We start from the raw sequence: 23,009 nt of genomic DNA on the forward strand, positions 1-23,009 counted from the left end.
AAAGATACCATGGCACTGTATTCGGTATTTCTAAATCAATGAAAAGGTTGAAAAGGATGCATTTGAAAAGAATATAAAATGAAAAGATGTACTTGAAAAGGTATCATTAGAATGAACTAATAAATATAAGTTTGTTATGTGATATGAAATGGTTATGTACGTTTGAATTAAAAAAGAAGATGATTGAGTATGTGATTGATGATTTATATGTTGAAATCTTATTCATGATATGTTACATACTATTATGATTGAAATGTTCTTTTACATATATAATTACTAACTTGTGAAGTGGTGTGATTAGGAAGAAATGTGTATATAGGGTAATGAACAATGCTTTAATGGTTTATTCATGTAATTATTTATTCGATAAGTTTAAATTTCCTTTATACGAGCTTACTAAGCATTGGTTGCTTATATAGTTGTTTTCCTTGTCTTGTAGATTATCAGAAAGCTCAATCGGTTGGAATCACGTTGGAGCATGATCACACTATCCAAACGTTATTTTGGTAGTTTTTGGTTGTTTTGGAAAATGATTATAAATGGCATGTATAAGGCTTAAATGTAATAAGATTCTTAATTATGTTATTTGGTTAATGTGATGTGGTTGGGTTCTTCTGTATATGTTTTGCTTTGGACTTGTAAATGCTTAGGTAAGTATATGTCTTTTGGTCTCTTTTGAATGCATTGTAAATATATATGGCATATGACTTGTTGATATATGAATGAGGTGATTCGATGATATGTAAATGAGTATTATGTATGTTTTAGGTACAAAATGTTGTTTCCGATTAAGTTTAATTGGTGTGTGAATTGAGGTGCCTTATGATGGCATATTGGTTAGTTTAGGATGGACGATTTTGGCATGTTTCTAGTGCCTTTGAATATGTTATAAACAATGTGAAACAAGCTAGGTATGGTGTCTCTTGGTGTACAAGGTTTGGTGTTTGATTTGGCTTGTTTTAGAGGCAACATATGTTGTACACGGCCTGGGGCACAGGCTACCACACGGTTGTGTGCCACACATGGTCACCCCACACAATCGTGTGTCATTATTGTTTTTGGTGTAGGTTTCACATGGTTTGCAACATGGCTGTGTGACTCAACATTGAGTGCACACACTATTTGGCACATGTTCTGCATCACAGTCGTGTGTCATTATTGTTTTTGGTGTAGGTTTCACATGGTCTGTGACATGGCCGTGTGACTCAACATCAAATGCACACACGGTTTGGCACAGGTGTAACACCCATTACCTGTATCCGATGCCGAAACAGGGTATGAGGCATTACCGAACTTAATCTTTCACAAACATGCAAAAACCAGGCTACAAAATTTCATTCGTATCGAAACTTTCATACACATGCATAATGTCCTGTGACAGCCCAAAATTGACCCTAGTCGGGAAGTGGTTTCGGGACCGCTAAACCGAGTCACCGAAATGTTTGAATGTGATATTTATTGTCTAGAATATGTAATTATCAATGTGTGAAAATTTCAAGCTTCGATTTAGTCGATTGCATGTGAATTCAGTTAGTAGGATTTGTGTGACACTTTTGAAATGTGATAGGCTAATCTATAAGGATCTAATAGTGCATGTAATAAAAAGGGAGGACTTGCAGTCAAATTTCCCCCTAATTAGTAGTGGCCGGCCATGCTATGAGTGGAAACATGTCACAAACATGTTATGTTAGTAAGGTATGTTAGGAAAATAAAATAAGGAGTATGGGTAATAAAGAAATGGAAAAAAAAAAGAAAGAATGTGTGTGAGTGTTCCCCCCATTGCCGTGAGTTAAAGAAAAGAAAAAAAAATTTGTTCATCCTTTTTCATTTCTTTTGGCCGAAAATTCTAAGGAAGGAGGAATTCATTTCTTTTGGCCGAAAATTCTAAGGAAGGAGGAAGGAGTTCTTGCTTCATGTTTGGTTTGGAAGAGGATTAGGAGGAGGTTTGGCCATACTTGTATCTAGATTAAGGTATGTTTGAGGTTGTGCCATGAGATTCATGCATGTTTTTAGTTGCTAGCTTGAGTTCTAATTAGCCCATGGTTCAAATCTTTGCTATGTCATGGGGATGATATTCGGCCTAGGTGGATTTTGTGTTAATGCCATTGCATGCTAAATATGAAGCTTGTTAATGATACATGTGATGGTGGATTGATGACTCTTGGATTTTCTTTTTAGCATTTTTGAGTGAGACATTAAGTTCTTTGTTTAACCATGACCAAAATTGAAATGGTTTGGTGTTGTGATGTATTCGGCTATGGTATATCCATAAGTATGATTTATGCTTATTGCATGGTAGGTAAGATTTGTGTTTTGGATTTATGTTCATATTTAGTTATAATCAACTTTGAGATTCGGCTCTTGCACATATATATATATGTTTGCACATGACGTATTGGTATGACATATACAATATCTCAAGGTATATATTTACATATGATGGTGTTTCGGTTATGGAGTACATGATGGATGCGTATTGAGTTATAATATGTAATGCATTAGTTAGTAAAAGGTATGCCATTTGTGTGTGGTATTGAGTATATAATTGGCCTCAACATAGACATGCATAATCGGCCACATGAATGAGTACATAGGTTGATGTGTTGTTCGGCCATAGGTAAGCATATTGAAGGCTTTATCTTGACTTAGAAAATTCAGCTAAGGAGAGTATTAACTAATGTGTTGAGTTTGATTCATGATTCCGTACATATGTGACTTTAATGTCTTATGAATATATGTGGGCCAAGTACCTTGAGTTCCTCTTTTCGATGCTCAAATGATTAAATCAATTTATTTGTTAAATTAAGCTCAAGAGCAAAGGGGAACTAAATCCGATAAAGGGAAGGAAAAAGTGGTCGAATAGCCATCGAAATCGTTCGACAACATCCGAGGTAAGTTTTCGAGTAATGGGACTTAAATTATGATTCGATTAGATTATGTCTTAAGTAAATCAAAATCATGCTCTTATATGTGGCTATTGAGCCGAAATTGTAAATGTGATAAGTGTCTTGTGTTTGAGCTTTGGTAATGAAAATGAAATATGAATGTGTCATGATTTATTGATATATGTGCATGGTTACTCGAATGATATCCGGGCTAAGTCCCGAAGGCTTTTGTGCTAAGCGACTACATCCGGACTAAGATCCGAAGGCATTTATGCTAGTGACCATATCCGGGTTAAGACCCGAAGGCCTTGTGCGAGTGGTTATATCCGGCTAAACCCCGAAGATGCTTGATTTGGGAACGAGCGATCTTGCTGTAAAAATTTAAATTAATACGCTCGTAAAATCCCAGCGATGAGGTATGTTTCGTGTGTGCTTTGAATTAGTTGATCCCTTACAAATCTGTATTCGCTCAGTCGATAAATGAGCTACCGGCCTTTGGCTAAGTTGATCTTTTGTGTATGAACATAAGGGTTGGTAATGTGAAGTAAGTATGATATTGAAAATTTGTGCATATGAAATTATCCGTTTAGCTATATGAATGTTATACTTTTGTTGTGCTGGAATCCCTTGCTCAAAACTTACTAAGCATAAATTGCTTACTTCGTTTCTTTGTTTCTCTGTTTTATAGATTTTGGCTCGTCAGCTATCGGACTCGGGATTTTTGGAAGTCGAAGTCTCCCACACTATCAAAGCCCCCTTTTGGTACAATTTTGGTTGAACTTTGAAATGGCATGTATAGGACTACCCTTTTGTTGTTGGTCATGTACCCTTCGGTTTTGTGTAAATTTGGATAGCCATGCGAAAATGGCTTAAATATACTTTGATCATAGCATTATAATCGTTTTGTATGTTGTCCGTCGAGAGGTATGGAAATGTTGGTAACGGTTAGCCATGGGAAGGGTTATTCTCGATCACTTTTGGAATATGTATGACAAACTCTAGTTGATCCATGGAGGATCATGAAATAGGTAAAGTTTACCTTAAAAAAACAGATGCTGGCAGCAGCAGTGATGTGGATGTGAAAAATCACTAAAAATATTAGGAATGGAATTAAATAGTGAATAAATTATGTAAACGAACCTTGATGAATCTATTTTCATAGGAAAGTAACGAAACGATCATATGGACAGTATGTTAAGAGATATTCAGGTCCTCGTGAGACAGGGCCAGAACGGTTTCTGGATTCCCTGTTCCGACTTTGGAAATTAATTATAAATTAACCAGAGATAATTAGAAGTCATGCCATATATGCATAGATTCCTTTTTGAGTCTAGTTTCTATAGAAACAAACAACATCAGTATTGAGGCCCTGTACAGGGAGATATCCAAGTCGTAATGCGCAAAGGTCAGTGTAGTCGATCCCTGTAACATGGGAGACTTTGACTAATAAACTGTACTAATTGGCCTGACCAAAAATTCTAGAAAAAAATTTTTAGATGCATATATGAGTCTAGTTTTAGGGAAAAATCACGAAGCTGATTTTCGAGTTGTGAAACTCAAGATATGATTTTTAAGGTGACAGTGACACAGTTAGCCAGCTTGCCTTGAAAATTTAAAATGGATTGTGCAAAGAATTGATTTAAGTCTGCAAACCCCTCGTGTCTGACTCCGGCGACGGACTCGGGTACGGGGTGTTACAATTTTATTGGTATCAGAGCTACGGTTTAGTCGATTCTAGGACTACCGTAATACGTTTGGGTCTAGCTATACATGCCATTTTGTGATTATTTGATAGTGTGGTGATTTCTGACGATTGAAAATGTGTTTATTTATAGTAATGGATCCCGATCCCGACCGAGCGGTAGCTGATGATCTTGAGAGTGTGGCGCCTGCTCCCGCACAAGGGACAGCTCCGGCGGACTCTCAACCGATTGCTAGTAATCCGAATGACGAAGCTAGACAAGCTTTTATAGCGTAATGAATGATTGGTTCAACCAATACATTCAAACTAATACGGCTGTTCCACAACCTCCATTCCAGACTAATGCCACCCCCGCACCTACAATACCTCCGGCAACTGACCAAATAAGGTCAAATAAGCCCCAGTTGACAGAATCCGAAAACACGGGGCTACTGAATTTAAAGCTACGGACAGCGATGATGCCGAGCAAGCTGAATTTTGGTTGGACAACACTATCCGGGTACTCGACGAGCTATCTTGCACACCCGATGAGTGCCTAAAGTGTACTATCTCCTTGCTACGTGATTCTGCCTACTATTGGTGGAATACGTTGACTTCTGTTGTGCCTAGAGAGCAAGTAACTTGGGAGTTTTTCCAAACCGAGTTTCGGAAAAAGTATATCAGTCAGAGATTCATTGACCAAAAACGGAAGGAATTTCTTGAACTCAAACAAGGTTCCATGTCGGTTACCGACTATGAAGGAAAATTTGTGAGGCTTAGCCGATATGCGCGAGAATGCATTTCTTCAGAAGCTGTGATGTGTAAACGTTTTGAGGATGGACTAAATGATGATATAAAGCTGTATGTTGGCATCTTGGAAATCCGAGAATTTGTGGTACTTGTTGAGCGAGCTTGTAAAGCCGAGGAGCTAAGTATGGAGAAAAGAAAAGCTGATATGGGAGCAAAGGAGTTTCGTAAGAGGTCTTCGGGGAAGCCCTTCCCACAATCATCGAAGAAATTTAGAGATGACTTAGGCCGGTCTAGGGACACTTCGGGTTTCTCTAAACGAGATCGCGATCGACCCCCTGTGAGCACACGAGTCACTTCGGTCGCCAGTGTTGGAAATGATCGTCGGGACAGAACGGAATGTCGATATTGCGGTAAATGGCATTCGGGGAGTTGTAGATTCCATGACCGCTCCTATTACAAGTGCGGATCAGTTGACCACTTCATTAAAGATTGCCCGAGGTTGTCTGAACAGAATGTAAATCAGAGTGAGAAACCAGGTGCTACCACTGCTCGAGGTAGACCATCTAGAAATACGGGCAATGCTAGTGGTGGTCAGAGAGGATCTAAAGATGCTACGACCAGATCCGAGGCTCGCGCTCCTGCTAGGGCTTATGCTATACGCGCACGCGAGGATGCTTCCTCGCCAGATGTTATTACCGGTACTTTTACTCTCTTTGATACTAATGTGATTGCTTTGATTGACCCTGGTTCTACTCATTCTTATATATGCGAAACCTTAGAATCCAGTAAGACTTTACCTATTGAGTCTACTGAGTTCGTAATTCGGGTGTCAAATCCCTTGGGTCGTTACGTGCTTGTCGACAAAGTGTGTAAGAAATGTCCCCTAGTAATTCGAGGTTCCTGTTTTCCGGTGGACTTGATGCTTTTGCCGTTTGATGAATTTGATGTTATTCTTGGTTTGGATTGGTTGACCGTGCATGATGCGTTGTGAATTGCAAAAGCAAGACTATGGATTTGAGGTGCGCAAATAACGAGATGATCCGAGTTGAGTCTACGGACTTGGATGGGTTGCCAGCTGTAATATCCTCAATGTTGGCCCAGAAATATGTAAGAAAAGAGTGCGAAGCATACCTTGCGTATGTACTTGATGACAAAGAATTAGAAAAGAAACTCGAATCTGTGCCGGTGGTTTGTGAATACCCGGATGTTTTTCCTGAAGAATTACCGGGTTTACCACCTGTTCGGGAGGTAGAGTTTGGTATTGAGATTGTCCCTGGAACTACGCCAATTTCGATAGCTCTGTATCGTATGGCACCAACCGAGTTAAAGGAGTTGAAAGCTTAGTTGCAAGAGCTGACTGATAGAGGTTTCGCTCGACCAAGTTTCTCACCTTGGGGTGCACCAGTATTGTTTGTGAAGAAGAAGGACGGAACCATGAGGTTGTGCATCGACTATCGTCAGCTGAATAAAGTGACAATAAAGAATAAATATCCGATACCACGTATTGATGATTTGTTTGATCAACTAAAGGGAGCCTCAGTGTTTTCAAAGATAGATTTGAGATCGGGTTATTATCAGTTGCGAATTCGAGATTCGGATATACCCAAAACTGCTTTCAGAACGAGATACGGCCACTACGAGTTCTTAGTGATGCCGTTTGGGCTCACTAATGCCCCTGCGGTATTTATGGACTTGATGAATCGGATCTTCAGACAGTATTTGGATCGGTTCGTAGTTGTGTTTATTGATGACATCTTGGTCTATTCAAGAGATGAGACCGAACATGCTGAGCACCTGAGATTAGTGTTGCAAATTTTACGGGATAAGCAATTATATGCTAAGTTCAGTAAGTGTGAGTTCTGGTTAAGAGAGGTTAGCTTCTTGGGTCACGTGGTATCCGCATCGGGTATTCGAGTTGACCCGAACAAAATTTCAGCCATACTTAACTGGAAGCCTCCGAGAAATATTACTGAGGTTCGGAGCTTTTTGGGACTTGCCGGTTACTACCGACGGTTTGTAAAAGGTTTCTCGATGATAGCCACACCGATGACGAAGCTACTTCAAAAAGATGTTAAGTTCGAATGGACGGAAAAATGTCAGAAAAGTTTTGATCAACTGAAAACTTATTTGACCGAAGCTCCAATTCTAGTGCAGCCCGAATCAGGCAAAGAGTTTGTCATTTATAGTGATGCGTCCCTACTTGGGTTAGGTTGCGTATTGATGCAAGAAGGTCGAGTTGTGGCCTATGCGTCGAGACAATTAAAGCCACATGATAAAAATTATCCGACACATGATCTCGAACTAGCTGCCATTGTATTCGCTTTAAAAATATGGCGACATTGCTTATTTGGTGAAAAGTGCCATGTATTTTCGGATCACAAAAGTCTCAAATATTTGATGACTCAAAGAGACTTAAATCTGCGACAAAGACGTTGGCTCGAGTTGTTAAAGGATTATGAGCTTATCATTGACTATCACCCGGGAAAGGCTAATGTGGTTGCGGACGCCTTAAGCCGGAAATCACTGTTTGCTTTACGAGCGATGAATGTACTCTTGTCTGTTCTACCCGACAATGTGTTAGTAGCTGAATTAAAGGCCGAACCATTATTGATTCATCAAATTCGTGAAGCTCAGAAAGTCGACGATGAATTGGTTGCAAAACGGGCTAAGTGTGTTCCGAACAAGGAATCGGAGTTTCAAATTGATGATGATGATTGTTTGAGGTTCAGAAGTCGTTTGTGTGTTCCAAGGAATTCGGAACTCATTTCGATGATTCTGAACGAAGCCCATTGTAGCCGAATGTCAATTCACCCGGGGAGTACGAAAATGTACAACGATTTGAAACGTCGGTTTTGGTGGCATGGTATGAAACGAGACATCTCCGACTTTGTTTCAAGATGTTTAATATGTCAACAAGTGAAAGCGGAACATCAAGTGCCTTCAGGATTACTTCAGCCGATCATGATACCCGAGTGGAAATGGGATCGAGTCACAATGGACTTTGTGTTCGGACTGCCATTGTCAGCAAGTAAGAAGGATGCGATTTGGGTTGTTGTTGATAGACTGACTAAGTCGGCTAACTTTATCCCCGTGCGTACGGATTTTTCATTGGATAAACTAGCTGAATTGTACGTTTCTCAAATTGTGAGATTACACGGGGTACCTATTTCTATCGTGTCGGATAGAGATCCGAGATTCACCTCACGATTTTGAAAGAAATTGCAAGAAGCTTTGGGTACCAAGCTGCATTTTAGCACTGCTTTTCACCCCCAAACCGATGGTCAATCCGAGCGGATAATTCAGATACTTGAGGATATGTTGAGATGTTGCATCCTCGAGTTCAGTAGTTCATGGGAACGGTATTTACCTTTGATTGAATTCGCTTACAACAATAGTTTTCAATCAAGTATTAAGATGGCACCTTACGAGGCTTTGTACGGTCATAAATGACGTACACCATTGTTTTGGACCGAGCTCGGTGAAAGTAAAATTTTCGGAGTTGATTTGATTAAAGATGCCGAACAGAAAGTAAAGGTAATCCGTGAAAATCTGAAGGCAGCCACAGATCGTCAGAAATCGTATGCGGATTTGAAACGAAAAGACATTGAATATCAGGTGGGAGATAAAGTGTTTCTTAAAGTTTCGCCTTGGAAAAAGGTACTCAGATTTGGCCGTAAGGGCAAGTTGAGTCCGAGATTCATTGGGCCGTACGAAATCTCCGATCGAGTTGATCCAGTTGTGTATAGATTGATTTTGCCCCCTGAACTTGAAAAGATTCACGACGTCTTTCATGTTTCGATGCTTCGACGTTATAGATCCGATCCGTCACACGTGATTAATCCATCAGAAGTTGAAATTCAATCTGACTTGAGTTATGAAGAAGAACCGATTCGTATCCTAGCTCGTGAAGTGAAAGAGTTGCGAAACAAAAGGGTTCCGTTAGTAAAGGTGTTATGGCTCAAACACGAAGTCGAAGAAGCTACTTGGGAAACCGAGAATGCCATGAAAGAATGATACCCAAACTTATTTACCGGTAAGATTTTCGGGGACGAAAATTTCTTAAGTGGGGGAGAGTTGTGACAGCCCAAAATTGACCCTAGTCGGGAAGTGGTTTCGGGACCGCTAAACCGAGTCACCGAAATGTTTGAATGTGATATTTATTGTCTAGAATATGTAATTATGAATGTGTGAAAATTTCAAGCTTCGATTTAGTCGATTGCATGTGAATTCAGTTAGTAGGATTTGTGTGACACTTTTGAAATGTGATAGGCTAATCTATAAGGATCTAATAGTGCATGTAATAAAAAGGGAGGACTTGCATGTCAAATTTCCCCCCTAATTAGTAGTGGCCGGCCATGCTATGAGTGGAAACATGTCACAAACATGTTATGTTAGTGAGGTATGTTAGGAAAAATAAAATAAGGAGTATGGGTAATAAAGAAATGGAAAAAAAAAGAAAGAATGTGTGTGAGTGTTCCCCCCCATTGCCGTGAGTTAAAGAAAAGAAAAAAAAATTTGTTCATCCTTTTTCATTTCTTTTGGCCGAAAATTCTAAGGAATGAGGAATTCATTTCTTTTGGCCGAAAATTCTAAGGAAGGAGGAAGGAGTTCTTGCTTCATGTTTGGTTTGGAAGAGGATTAGGAGGAGGTTTGGCCATACTTGTATCTAGATTAAGGTATGTTTGAGGTTGTGCCATGAGATTCATGTATGTTTTTAGTTGCTAGCTTGAGTTCTAATTAGCCCATGGTTCAAATCTTTGCTATGTCATGGGGATGATATTCGGCCTAGGTGGATTTTGTGTTAATGCCATTGCATGCTAAATATGAAGCTTGTTAATGATACATGTGATGGTGGATTAATGACTCTTGGATTTTCTTTTTAGCATTTTTGAGTGAGACATTAAGTTCTTTGTTTAACCATGACCAAAATTGAAATGGTTTGGTGTTGTGATGTATTCGGCCATGGTATATCCATAAGTATGATTTATGCTTATTGCATGGTAGGTAAGATTTGTGTTTTGGATTTATGTTCTTGTTTAGTTATAATCAACTTTGAGATTTGGCTCTTGCACATATATATATGTTTGCACATGACGTATTGGTATGACATATACAATATCTCAAGGTATATATTTACATATGATGGTGTTTCGGTTATGGAGTACATGATGGATGCGTATTGAGTTATAATATGTAATGCATTAGTTAGTAAAAGGTATGCCATTTGTGTGTGGTATTGAGTATATAATTGGCCTCAACATAGACATGCATAATCGGCCACGTGAATGAGTACATAGGTTGATGTGTTGTTTGGCCATAGGTAAGCATATTGAAGGCTTTATCTTGACTTAGAAAATTCGGCTAAGGAGAGTATTAACTAATGTGTTGAGTTTGATTCATGATTCCGTACATATGTGACTTTAATGTCTAATGAATATATGTGGGCCAAGTACCTTGAGTTCCTCTTTTCGATGCTCAAATGATTAAATCAATTTATTTGTTAAATTAAGCTCAAGAGCAAAGGGGAACTAAATCCAATAAAGGGAAGGAAAAAGTGGTCGAATAGCCATCGGAATCGTTCGACAACATCCGAGGTAAGTTTTCGAGTAATGGGACTTAAATTATGATTCGATTAGATTATGTCTTAAGTAAATCAAAATCATGCTCTTATATGTGGCTATTGAGCCGAAATTGTAAATGTGATAAGTGTCTTGTGTTTGAGCTTTGGTAATGAAAATGAAATATGAATGTGTCATGATTTATTGATATATGTGCATGGTTACTCGAATGATATCCGGGCTAAGTCCCGAAGGCTTTTGTGCTAAGCGACTACATCCAGACTAAGATCCGAAGGCATTTATGCTAGTGACCATATCCGGGTTAAGACCCGAAGGCCTTGTGCGAGTGGTTATATCCGGCTAAACCCCGAAGATGCTTGATTTGGGAACGAGCGATCTTGCTGTAAAAATTTAAATTAATACGCTCGTAAAATCCCAGCGATGAGGTATGTTTCGTGTGTGCTTTGAATTAGTTGATCCCTTACAAATCTGTATTCGCTCAGTCGATAAATGAGCTACCGGCCTTTGGCTAAGTTGATCTTTTGTGTATGAACATAAGGGTTGGTAATGTGAAGTAAGTATGATATTGAAAATTTGTGCATATGAAACTATCCGTTTAGCTATATGAATGCTATACTTTTGTTCTGCTGGAATCCCTTGCTCAAAACTTAGTAAGCATAAATTGCTTACTCCGTTTCTTTGTTTCTCTGTTTTATAGATTTTGGCTCGTCAGCTATCGGACTCGGGATTTTTGGAAGTCGAAGTCTCCCACACTATCAAAGCCCCCTTTTGGTACAATTTTGGTTGAACTTTGAAATGGCATGTATAGGACTACCCTTTTGTTGTTGGTCATGTACCCTTCGGTTTTGTGTAAATTTGGATAGCCATGCGAAAATGGCTTAAATATACTTTGATCATAGCATTATAATCGTTTTGTATGTTGTCCGTCGAGAGGTATGGAAATGTTGGTAACGGTTAGCCATGGGAAGGGTTATTCTCGATCACTTTTGGAATATGTATGACAAACTCTAGTTGATCCATGGTGGATCATGAAATAGGTAAAGTTTACCTTAAAAAAACAGATGCTGGCAGCAGCAGTGATGTGGATGTGAAAAATCACTAAAAATATTAGGAATGGAATTAAATAGTGAATAAATTATGTAAACGAACCTTGATGAATCTATTTTCATAGGAAAGTAACGAAACGATTATATGGACAGTATGTTAAGAGATATTCAGGTCCTCGTGAGACAGGGCCAGAACGGTTTCTGGATTCCCTGTTCCGACTTTGGAAATTCATTATAAATTAACCAGAGATAATTAGAAGTCATGCCATATATGCATAGATTCCTTTTTGAGTCTAGTTTCTATAGAAACAAACAAAATCAGTATTGAAGCCCTGTACAGGGAGATATCCAAGTCGTAATGCGCAAAGGTCAGTGTAGTCGATCCCTGTAACTTGGGAGACTTTTACTAATAAACTGTACTAATTGGCCCGACCAAAAATTCTAGAAAAAAAATTTTAGATGCATATATGAGTCTAGTTTCAGGGAAAAATCACGAAGCTGATTTTCGAGTTGTGAAACTCAAGATATGATTTTTAAGGTGACAGTGACGCAGTTAGCCAGCTTGCCTTGAAAATTTAAAATGGATTGTGCAAAGAATTGATTTAAGTCTGCAAACCCCTTGTGTCCGACTCCGCCGACGGACTCGGGTACGGGGTGTTACATGTCCCATTAATTGGCCTACGAAGCCCTAAACATGCATTGAAAGTATTTAGGGACTAAACCGAGAACCTTAGAAAGTTTTGGGAAAACTAAGAAAATTTTTCCATTACACAAAGTCACATACCCGTAAGGACATAGGGACACGCCCGTACATCTTCGACACACCCGTGTCCTCAGGCTGTGTAACTCTCTGACGATGAAATCAGCGAATAATTTGAACCACACGGCCAAGCCACACGCCCGTGTGCTAAGGCCGTGTCCCCCACACGGTTGAGACACACGGCCATGTCTCAGCCCGTGTGGCCAACACTTAGGCTATTTTCCAAGCCGTTAAGTTACCCTTAATCCTTCACATCTTTATTTCCATATTACACCATTAATTCATAGCCATGACCATTTAGATTTGGTCATAAAACATTCATCATGCAGATATGTCTTAATACCAATCATGCATGCCTTTCAAGCATAATCACATCACAAGCACTAGAACTTAGCGTAGATAGATAGATCTACAAACCATAACCACTATGAGCTACACCTCATGGCCATATACAAGTAACTCAATGTAAGCCAATACCTTTGGCTAATCATAATAACGGCTAACATAAAAACTAAGTCTCTATACATGCCACTCACACGAAAACGCTTAACATATATGGGTCAATACTTCAAAGGCGATGACTTGATAGTGTGATGCTGCCTCCGACGCTCTCCAACCCCGAACTAACCTGTCAACACTAAAGAAAAGGAAAGGAAGGGAGTAAGTTTTATAGCTTAGTAAGACCGTATGAAAATAATAAGCAAATTATCAACTTGCTTCTCAAAGTAATACAACCAAATTTGTACTTTTATTTATGTTCAAGTCAAGTTGTTTTCTAGAGTCACAGTCATTAAATTTTTAATATTTGGATATAAGGAACTCCAAATTAAATTTTTCTAATTTTTCCTGAAATTAGACTCACATATCTTCTTACCATAAAATTTTCAGAATTTTCGATCTAGCCACTAAGTACAGTTTATTCTTTAAAGTCACCCCTATTTTGCTGTCCGACAGTTCAGACCCCTCTTCACTAAAAATTACTTATCTCTTCATACGAGATTTAGATGATGTTCTCTTTTGTCTCTTTTGAAAATATATTCATTAAGGATTCTAATCGTATAAATTATAACCCTTAATTATTTTTTTACAATTTTGAATGATTTTCCAAAATCGGAACAGGGGATTTCAAAATCATTCCAAATCTATCTCACAACAATTCATATATCTCATAACAGAGACTTCTTTTGCTTACACCATTTCTTTTATATGAAATTAGACTCAATAAGCTTTAATTTCATATTTTATTCAGCCTCTAATTTGATTTTCACAATTTTTGGTGGATTTTTAAATTCAGACTGCTGCTGTTGTCCAAAACTGTTTCAATGCTAATTTTACCTCTTCGTAATTATCTTTAAATAAGCTTTTATGCCAATCAATTTCTCTTTCCATATTCATTAGGCCACAAAGTGAAGACATATCATGTCTCAATTTAATTCGACCTAAAAGCCTTATACATAATCATCAATCAAATTTACAACATAATTATCCACCATAGGTATTGACCTAATATTTACAAGTTCGTCACAAAGTCATCCTCATAAGTATGACTTACTCATTTACATTTTTACCATCAGGGCAACATAACTAGACTTATATCTCATGAGTTCGAATAAGAACATGTACGAATCACAACATGATTATATCCTTCCATATCATTATCATGAGCCTTAAAATAACTCGTGAACCCTTTTGGAATACTAATGGATATCCGATAAGCCTCACACAAAAGGGTGAATTGCTGATGCCATATCCCACACATGGTCTTACACTGGCTCACATGTCGAGGCTGATGCCATGTCCTAGACATGGTCTTACACTAGCTCTCATCTCAATGCCGAGGCTATGTCCAACATGGTCTTACACTGGCTCTCATATGGTGGCCGATGCCATGTCCCAGACATGGTCTTACACTGGCTCACAGTCAACACCGATGCCATGTCCAACATGGTCTTACACCAGCTCTCATAACATAGTCAATGCCATGTTCCAAACATGGTTTTACACTGGCATGCGAAATGTGGCTGATGCCATGTCCCAAACATGGTCTTACACTAGCTCACATGTCACCCCAAATGTTATGGCATGGATATCCAATCTATTCCTCGGTTCAATCGGGACTTTACTACATTAAATTTCATCATGCATTTTCAATCATATTACGCGAAATTAATCATTCAACACATAAAAATGATAAAGTTACCTTACTTATGTACAACTTACACTTTTCAATGGAATGTCATATTCCATCCAATTTCCAATGTATTCAATCATCACAGAAATGTTATTAAAATTTGGCATCACTTTCTTATACTCAATATCATCAACATATAATTTAATACAATCATAGCAATACAGATTTCAAGTATATTAACAATAACATGAATAACATGCTTATTTAGTCACACAGACTTACCTCGAATGAAATTTTGGCTAATTATTTCGTTTTAGTCCATAACCTCATACCTTCCGGATTAAGCCCCAATCTTGATTTTCTTGATCTAAAATAATAAAATCCACTACTTTAATCATCATATTAACCAATACATTTCATAATTTATACTTTGAAAAATTACTATTTTGCCTCTAGCCTTTCACAAAATTTATGATTTTGCCCCTAGGCTTGTAAAACGATTTTATCAAATTTTCTCACTAACCAAGCCTAGCCAAATTCTTTTTATACTAGAAGCAGTCCCAAATAGCAATTATTTCTCACACTTATCACTCATTTTATAAACTTTACAAAATGGTTCATTTGAGGTGTTTTCATGAAAATCCTTTCACAAAAGTTATTTATTAAACAACCAAGATTCATTTTCTTTCACAAATTTTCAGCAAATATTACAGATTCTCTCATGGCAAAACCCTAGACTTTCAACCATTTTGCAAAATAGTCCCCTCATTAGCTAGCTCATGCTACAAGGGTCCTAAAAATGAAAAAATCATCAAGAAAGGCTATCTAAATCACTTACTTGCAAGGGATATAAGTGGATGATATTTTTAAGCTTTCAAAACCCCATTTTCAGTGGAGAAGAAGATGAGAAAAAGATGATATCATTCTCTCTATTTTATTTTATTTCTAGCCAATTTAGTCACCAAAACTCACCTAACTTTGACAACTTTCTTCTTATAAAATACTAAAAACCAAAAATGAAATAAAAACATATTAAAATGCCATAAAATAAGCTTGTTAAGTGTTGGAAAGACCTTTATTTGCCACAACAAATTGTGGCAGATCAAAGCGCAAGCCTAATGATCTTGTTATAGCATAGGTGTACCTATTGATGAAGGTGTTGGGACTAGGGAAAATAGTTGTGATCGAGGAGAAGGTCGAGCTCAAAGTTGAAGTCGAAGATAAGGTGCAAGTCGAGACAAAGGCATTCTTGCTGAAGATACCTTGGCTATTATAGTTGTCGATCCTAACGATGGACTTGATTTTGTAGATGTAAAGGTTAATCCCAAAGTTTTTTAAATCATGGATGAAGATTCGATGCATCAACTAAGCCATAAATTATAAATTTATACTATGCTTGACATATGTGGATGTTGAGGTCCATGTAATGCATTTATTAGGGTTAGGTTTACAGTAATGGTGAAACCCTAAATATATATAAACTCGATACTTATCGGTGTAAACAAATAATTTAATATTGATTACATCTTACATATAACTCAAAATTTGAAGGTGTCTAGATAACTTAATTATTGCATAATTATTACTTTAGATTCCATTAGAGCGATAGTAACTTTGCGGTACAAATTTTACAATTGAACTCGATACCATAACTGTCGAAAGACTCCTAAGAAAACATATTCTGAAAAATAACTTGCCTATAGACATAATTTAACAAATAGTAATAACTCATGTTTTAAAGTAAAAGAAAAAAAACTCGTTTATTTAATATCTAAAATTATTGCAATATATTTAATGAAACTTGACAAAAAAAAAAAGGATGAGTGACAAAATATAACACTTGGCATATTCTTAGGCGTTAGCTCGCCAAAGTTCTCATTCATTCAAAAATTGGAGGATTGTTTAAAGTCTCATTCTTGGTTGAGTTTAAGGTTTCAAAAACACTTTTCAACCTTAAAAATAATGAAGAGCATTTGATTTTTTATGTCAAAACTTCAATAATAAAAAAAGCATGTTTCCACCCAAATGCAAAAAGCTAAGATTTAGGTGCTTTTGACATTTGTGTTGTAAAGTAAAATTATCAAAATATATTTATTCATATTAACTATTTAAAAGACATTTAAAATTTTAGATTAATTTACATTTTATATACCATTATATTAAATTATTTAAACATTATGTAACATTAATTAAATTATTTAAATATCAGTTATCAATACGTTAAATTATTTGAATATAATTTATCATTATACTAATTTTTTTATAATATCTTATGTATCATTAATTTTACAAATAATTTATAATAATTACTTAAAATTTATTTAAAATTTATATTTCATGTATCATTATATTAAAATATTAAAATATTATTTAAATTATTTTATTTTTTATTTTTCAATATTATGTTTAAAATATACATTTTTACTTCCCATTGTAATTTTTGACAATAATATAAAGCTCTTAAAATTAGCAATCACACTTTTTCACAACAGTTGTTCTAAAATAACTTTTCAATTGCAACATCAATCAACAACTAAGTCTGAGAGTGACAAAATCATGTCACAATGCAACAATTTAGATATAATTTTTTATTAAAAAAATTAAGTACTTCGATAAAAAAAATTAATTAATGGTGAATTTTACGTATAAGTTTTCTTTATTTTGATTTCAAATAATGAAATATAAATAGTTTATGAAATACTCCCCTTCAATAAAGGAACTTTGAACTTTAAAAAACCTTTCGCGGTGGTAAGATACTCATTAGACACCACTTCGTGAAAGTTTGTGAATAAATAAAGTCTTTATGTTCTTAGTTTATTTTTATTTTTATTTTTATTTTATGAATAAATTAAGACTAGGCTTATTATTTCTAATCAACCAAAACAAAAAAGCAGATCAAAAGTCCAAAAAAAGAAACCTAACAAAACCTAATATCGTAAACAAACATTAACAAACTTGACCAAAAACAGAGGCCTAAAATGGATCCTAAAAGTCCAAATATAAGAAAAATCTAGAAACATTACCACCTACACCTTGCCCAATCAAAAACTCATTGGCTCCCATCCCAAACAAACAGCATTCATTTCATCTTGTTGACGGTTCCATTTCTCAGAGAGTTTCATCTAAACAAAATCATTTCACTTGCACAGTTACCCACTCTCCCCTTTCTCCTTCATCGCACCGAAACGCCTCAGCTCGATTCTCGCGTCCACTTTGTTGCCATCATTCGCTTCGTGTACACAGGGACTCCCCCCATCAAGTAAACTGTCTCACTTCTTTTTAGAGTCTCTATTGCTAAAATGTGGGCTAAACCATTAGCCAATCTCAAAGTATGTTTAAAATTGATACTCTGAAAACTATCTTTTAACAGCTAAAGTCTTGTATATGCGCTTCTATCTGTGATTTATATGGGTCTTGAGATTGACATTTCTTTATATTGGCTAATGAATCACCTTCCACTGTCATCTCCGGCCACCCCATTTCCAAACCTGTTTGAACTGCCTAGATACATGCAAAAGCTTCGGCGGAAAAACACAAAGAGATCCCATCATGGATCTCCGAGCAAGAAAACAACACTTTTCCTTCAGCATTCCTTGCAAAAATACTCGATATCGACCTAAAGCTATGACTTTCATACGCGTCGTTTCAAACGCCTCCATTTCACCGCTTTAAGTACCTGTGTAAGTTTCCTTTTGTCTGTTTCATCTAACTCAATACAGTAGTGAATAATAAATCGAGCAATATCTCATCCTATACCGACCTTTCTTTCACGTATTCTCTCATTTTTGTCACTCTAGATGCCCAAAGTGCACCACAAAACAAACGCCTCTAACGGATGAAGCATTCTCCAAATACCCAGGTAAGCCACTATACAAAATCCATCTCTGGTCTATTAAGAATATTTGATAAACTCAAAACTGACCAAACTTCAGTAGATAAAGGGCAAACACAAAATAAATGATCCGTTGTCTCTGCGCCTCTTCCACACTGAGGACAAGTCACATTATTTACTAGTTTTCTATGCTGCATGTTGACTAGAATAGGTAAAAAATTCCAAAAATCCTCCATATTGTAATTTTAAGTTTTGAAGGAAGGTTTAGGCTCCATAGTTGTTTATAGAAATTTCTATAACTGATTTGTAAAGCATAAGCATTAGGATTCCCCGGAAAATTTGGTAATAGTTTATAGGCACTACGTACCGAAAACTCTCTTGAGAGTTCCACCACTCTATGCTAGCAAATCATTATGGGCCTTCGTCGCTAGAGGAATACAGAGGATCCTAATTGCGTCCACTTTCGAGAAGATATTGACAACTAACTCCTTTTTCCATGTTCTAGTATCAACATTTATTAGATCTACAACTTTAAAGTTTTGCATGCTATGAACAATGCGAGATAATCTGTAATTATCAGCCCCTGAGATCCAAGTGTCCTCATTAATTGAAATTTCCTCACCCGACTCCACCCTCCAACAAAGCCCCTTGCATCAAAAGCCACCTACAGCCCAAATGTTTTTCCATGTATAAGATGGCATATTCCCTAAACGCGCATTAATGAAATTGGTATTAGGAAATTATTCCGCTTTAAGAGCATGGGCAATTAACGAATTAAGGTAATTAATGAGCCTCCATCCTTTTTTTGCCAACAAAGCAACATTGAATTTTCCCATGCTACGGAAACTCATCCCCCTTCTTCTTCTTCTAAACGACACATATGCCTCCATTCGCACCAATGTATCCCCCTCCTTTCATACCCTTTTTACCTCCAAAACCCGGCCATTATACTTTCAAGTTCCTCACAAAAAGATTTTGGTAAAAACACATCATAGCATACATTGGTATTGCCTGCAATAAAGATTTTATAAATACCTCTTTACCTCCCTGAGACAACAATCTCGTACTCCACACTTCAATCCGCATTTTGACCTAATCTTTAAGATTCTAGAATGATGCATTGTTCCTACTCCCAACCATATTTGGTAACCATAATTACTTTTTCGGTTTTAAGGAGAAACACATTCCCAACATTCTTGAAATTCTCACATTATTCTCATCAAATGTGTTAAAACTAAAAAAGACCATAAACTTGTTAAAATTCACACACTGACCTAAGTAGCTCTCATATTCCTTTAAGACTTCTTTCAAAAATGTTGCTCCTCTATTAGTCGCCTCACCAAAAAGGATGCAAATTATCTGCGAACAACAAATGTGATATTTAAAGACCCCTCTTACTAATCTTGGCTCTTTTAAAAAATCCTCCCTCATTGTCAATCTCATCAATGCTGATAGCCTCACTACAAATGAGGCAAATAAAATGGTTAAATAGGTCACCTTATTGAAGCCTTCTCATCAGATGAAAAATTCTTCCTCTATTACCATTAACATTCACTGAGTAAGAAACCGAATAAATACACTTCATTATGAGATCTACCCATTCTTTTGCAAAGCCCATTCATAACACCACTTCCTTTAGAAAACCTCATATTTAGATTAATGTTTTCCCTGTGCGCTTCTGACAAAAGGTATGCAAAAGCTCATAGGCTAGTAGCACATTATCAGATATTAGTCGCCCAGGCACAAACGCACTTTGGGTATTATCAATGTATTTATCAATACCTCCCTGAAGTCAATTAGCTACTACTTTAGGTACAATTTTAAAAATGACTATGCACAAGCTAATAAGTCTGAAATTCACTAGGTTTGTAGGATTTAAAGCTTAGGGAGTAGCGCAATATTAGTAATATTTGCCAAATCAAAATCATTACCATCATTCATTATACGCAAATTGTACTTAGTAACATCACTCCCTACAATGTGTCAGTACCTTTGGAAAAACATAGTTGGAAAACCATTTACCCCTAGCACATTAGTTGGACCCATTTCCTTCAACGCCACATAGACCTCATATACTGTGTACTTTGTCGTTATAGTCGAATTGATATCGGGAGAAATACTTGCCTCTATTATGGACAAAATATGTGATAGATAGCCTATCCCATTTGACGAAAACACAACTTGAAAATATCTAGCAGTTATTTCCCCAATCTCTTTTTCATCGCAAACCTCTCTTTCCTCCTTTCGCTCCAACCTGCTAATAGTATTCATACGCCTGCAAGTAGAAGCAATTTTATGAAAGAAAGTTGTATTTTTCCCCCCAAATGAAACAAGTTGGCACGTGGCCTCTGCTCCAAAAAACCTCATCTTTATCAATCTCTAACTTAAGCTAAATATTTGTGTCCATGAACTCTGCCAATGTGCCATCATCCCTATCCAACTCTATCATGCTTTCCAAATTCTTTGTAAGATCCCGTTTCAAACCATTCCAACTAGCTTTAATTGATTTCGCCCATATCTTTAATCCCTTTCGCAATTTATCCAATTTATCAAAAATAAACCTAGAGGAGGACTCCCACACCTATTTAATTTCCTCTTCTAATGATTCTTCCATCATCCACCAGCCTTCAAACCTGAATTTCAATTCCCCCAAAAGAGCCCTATCGTGATTTGTGCTTATGAGTAACGGACAGTGATCTAAAAAGGAATGTGGCAAATAACGAATTCATGCATTTGGAAATAAAGTCAACCATTTATCATTTGTGACCCTCTTGTCTAATCTCTCCCTTATGTTTGTCTTCGGCAAATTCCCTCTTTCCTAAGTGAACCACACTTCTAAATATCTCACATCCATTAATTGACACTCTTTAAGGATAGATTGGAAAACCTATATTCTTTTCTCCTCCCTTGGCATACCTCCAGCCTTCTCAAAGGAATACATGATTTTGTTGAAGTCTTTATACACCAACCAAGGAAAATTTTGATTCTACCCTAGTCTCCGAAATAAATTCCAAGAACCATTCCTACTACTTGCAAAAGGTGCTTCATAAAACCCAGTGAATCTCCATTCTTTATCATCACTATCTTTTTTAGACTAGCAGTGTAGCACCCCAAAACCGGTCCAGACGTTATGGTCGGATCCGACATGCCACATTGAAGCATTCAAAACATTTTATATTTTTGATCCAGAAAAATTTACTTAGTGTTTTAAAAGATGATTATAGGTTAAAGTGGATGGAAGCTGTGCACCAGGTAGGAAACCGGAAAAGAGGAGGTGAGTCCATCGGACTGCTTAAGTAGCAAGCTCCCTTTAGATCCAATTCTAGACATGCACACCGCCATTGCCACACCTTAACATTATGTATATTTCTAGCAAACCGATTTGATTAAGTCTTTTTTAGGAAAAGTGATTAATTTTGGAAAATACTTTCATTGCGGAAGCTTTGCTTGTCATCGTGGTATTTTGAAATCAATTGTTGTTTTTGAAAACGCGCCCTAAAGCTTTCCAACTTCAACAGTTAAAATAAGTAATACTTATCTTAGTAACACATATTAACACCATCAAAAATAATTAAGCGGCCTTATTACATTTAAAAACCCAAAACTTCAAACGTAAAAAAAAAAGGATGTCCAGTTCACCAGAAGAAAATCAAACTTTCAGAACGGGTGGTCACTCCGAATTCCCTCACAACTCTAAGCCTACTATGGTTGGGGATTACCTGCGTGGATGAAAATAAAAAGGGTGAGTTTGGGGAAACTCAGTGTGTAAGGAAAACCCATTCAAAGCCCAAGTCAGCTCAAGCCTATTGGGCCTAAGCCCATTCAGGTAACAGTGGTACTGGACCAGAGCCCTTTTCAAATTACAATAAACTGGGCCTTAGCCCCTTATTCAGATAACAATATGGCCCATAGGCCCATTTCAAAATACATGCAACATCAATAACATATGGAAGCCCATTTGGGGAGACTACTCAACCCACCAACCACTACACTCCACCCGTACCAGCCCTACACTCCATGTGGGGAATAGCTCAACCCACCCAGCCCAACACTCCACAGTTGTAGCCTTGCTGCTCAGTTAACAGTAAATTGAGGCAAAGCCTCCAGTACGTGGACAAGCCACTTTTAGTACTTCCTCCGTCAATATCCCAATCCCATGCATCAGATAATAACATGGCATACAGTAAATAATAACAATCAAACATGCATTTAGGTCAATTTAACCCTAGGGGTATTTCGGTAATTTATCTCCTAGGAGTAAAATTGTAAATTTTTCACTTTTAAAGGTATATCAGTAATTTATCTATTTTAGGGTTTTTCATACATATTCCTACTTTTCACGTAC

The 23,009-nt window shown here is 37.0% G+C and overlaps 1 long non-coding RNA gene across 1 annotated transcript; it reads left to right on the forward strand.

Moving 5' to 3' along the window:
• The first annotated feature begins 17,881 nt into the window (after positions 1-17,881).
• On the forward strand, positions 17,882-22,071 carry LOC107896592 (uncharacterized). The gene is made up of 3 exons (XR_001683786.2): positions 17,882-18,091; positions 18,338-18,512; positions 18,630-22,071. It is a non-coding gene; the product is annotated as an uncharacterized lncRNA (long non-coding RNA).
• The last annotated feature ends 938 nt before the right edge of the window (positions 22,072-23,009 follow it).

This window comes from Gossypium hirsutum, chromosome A10, assembly GCF_007990345.1.
Source record: "Gossypium hirsutum isolate 1008001.06 chromosome A10, Gossypium_hirsutum_v2.1, whole genome shotgun sequence".
NCBI lineage: Eukaryota > Viridiplantae > Streptophyta > Magnoliopsida > Malvales > Malvaceae > Gossypium > Gossypium hirsutum.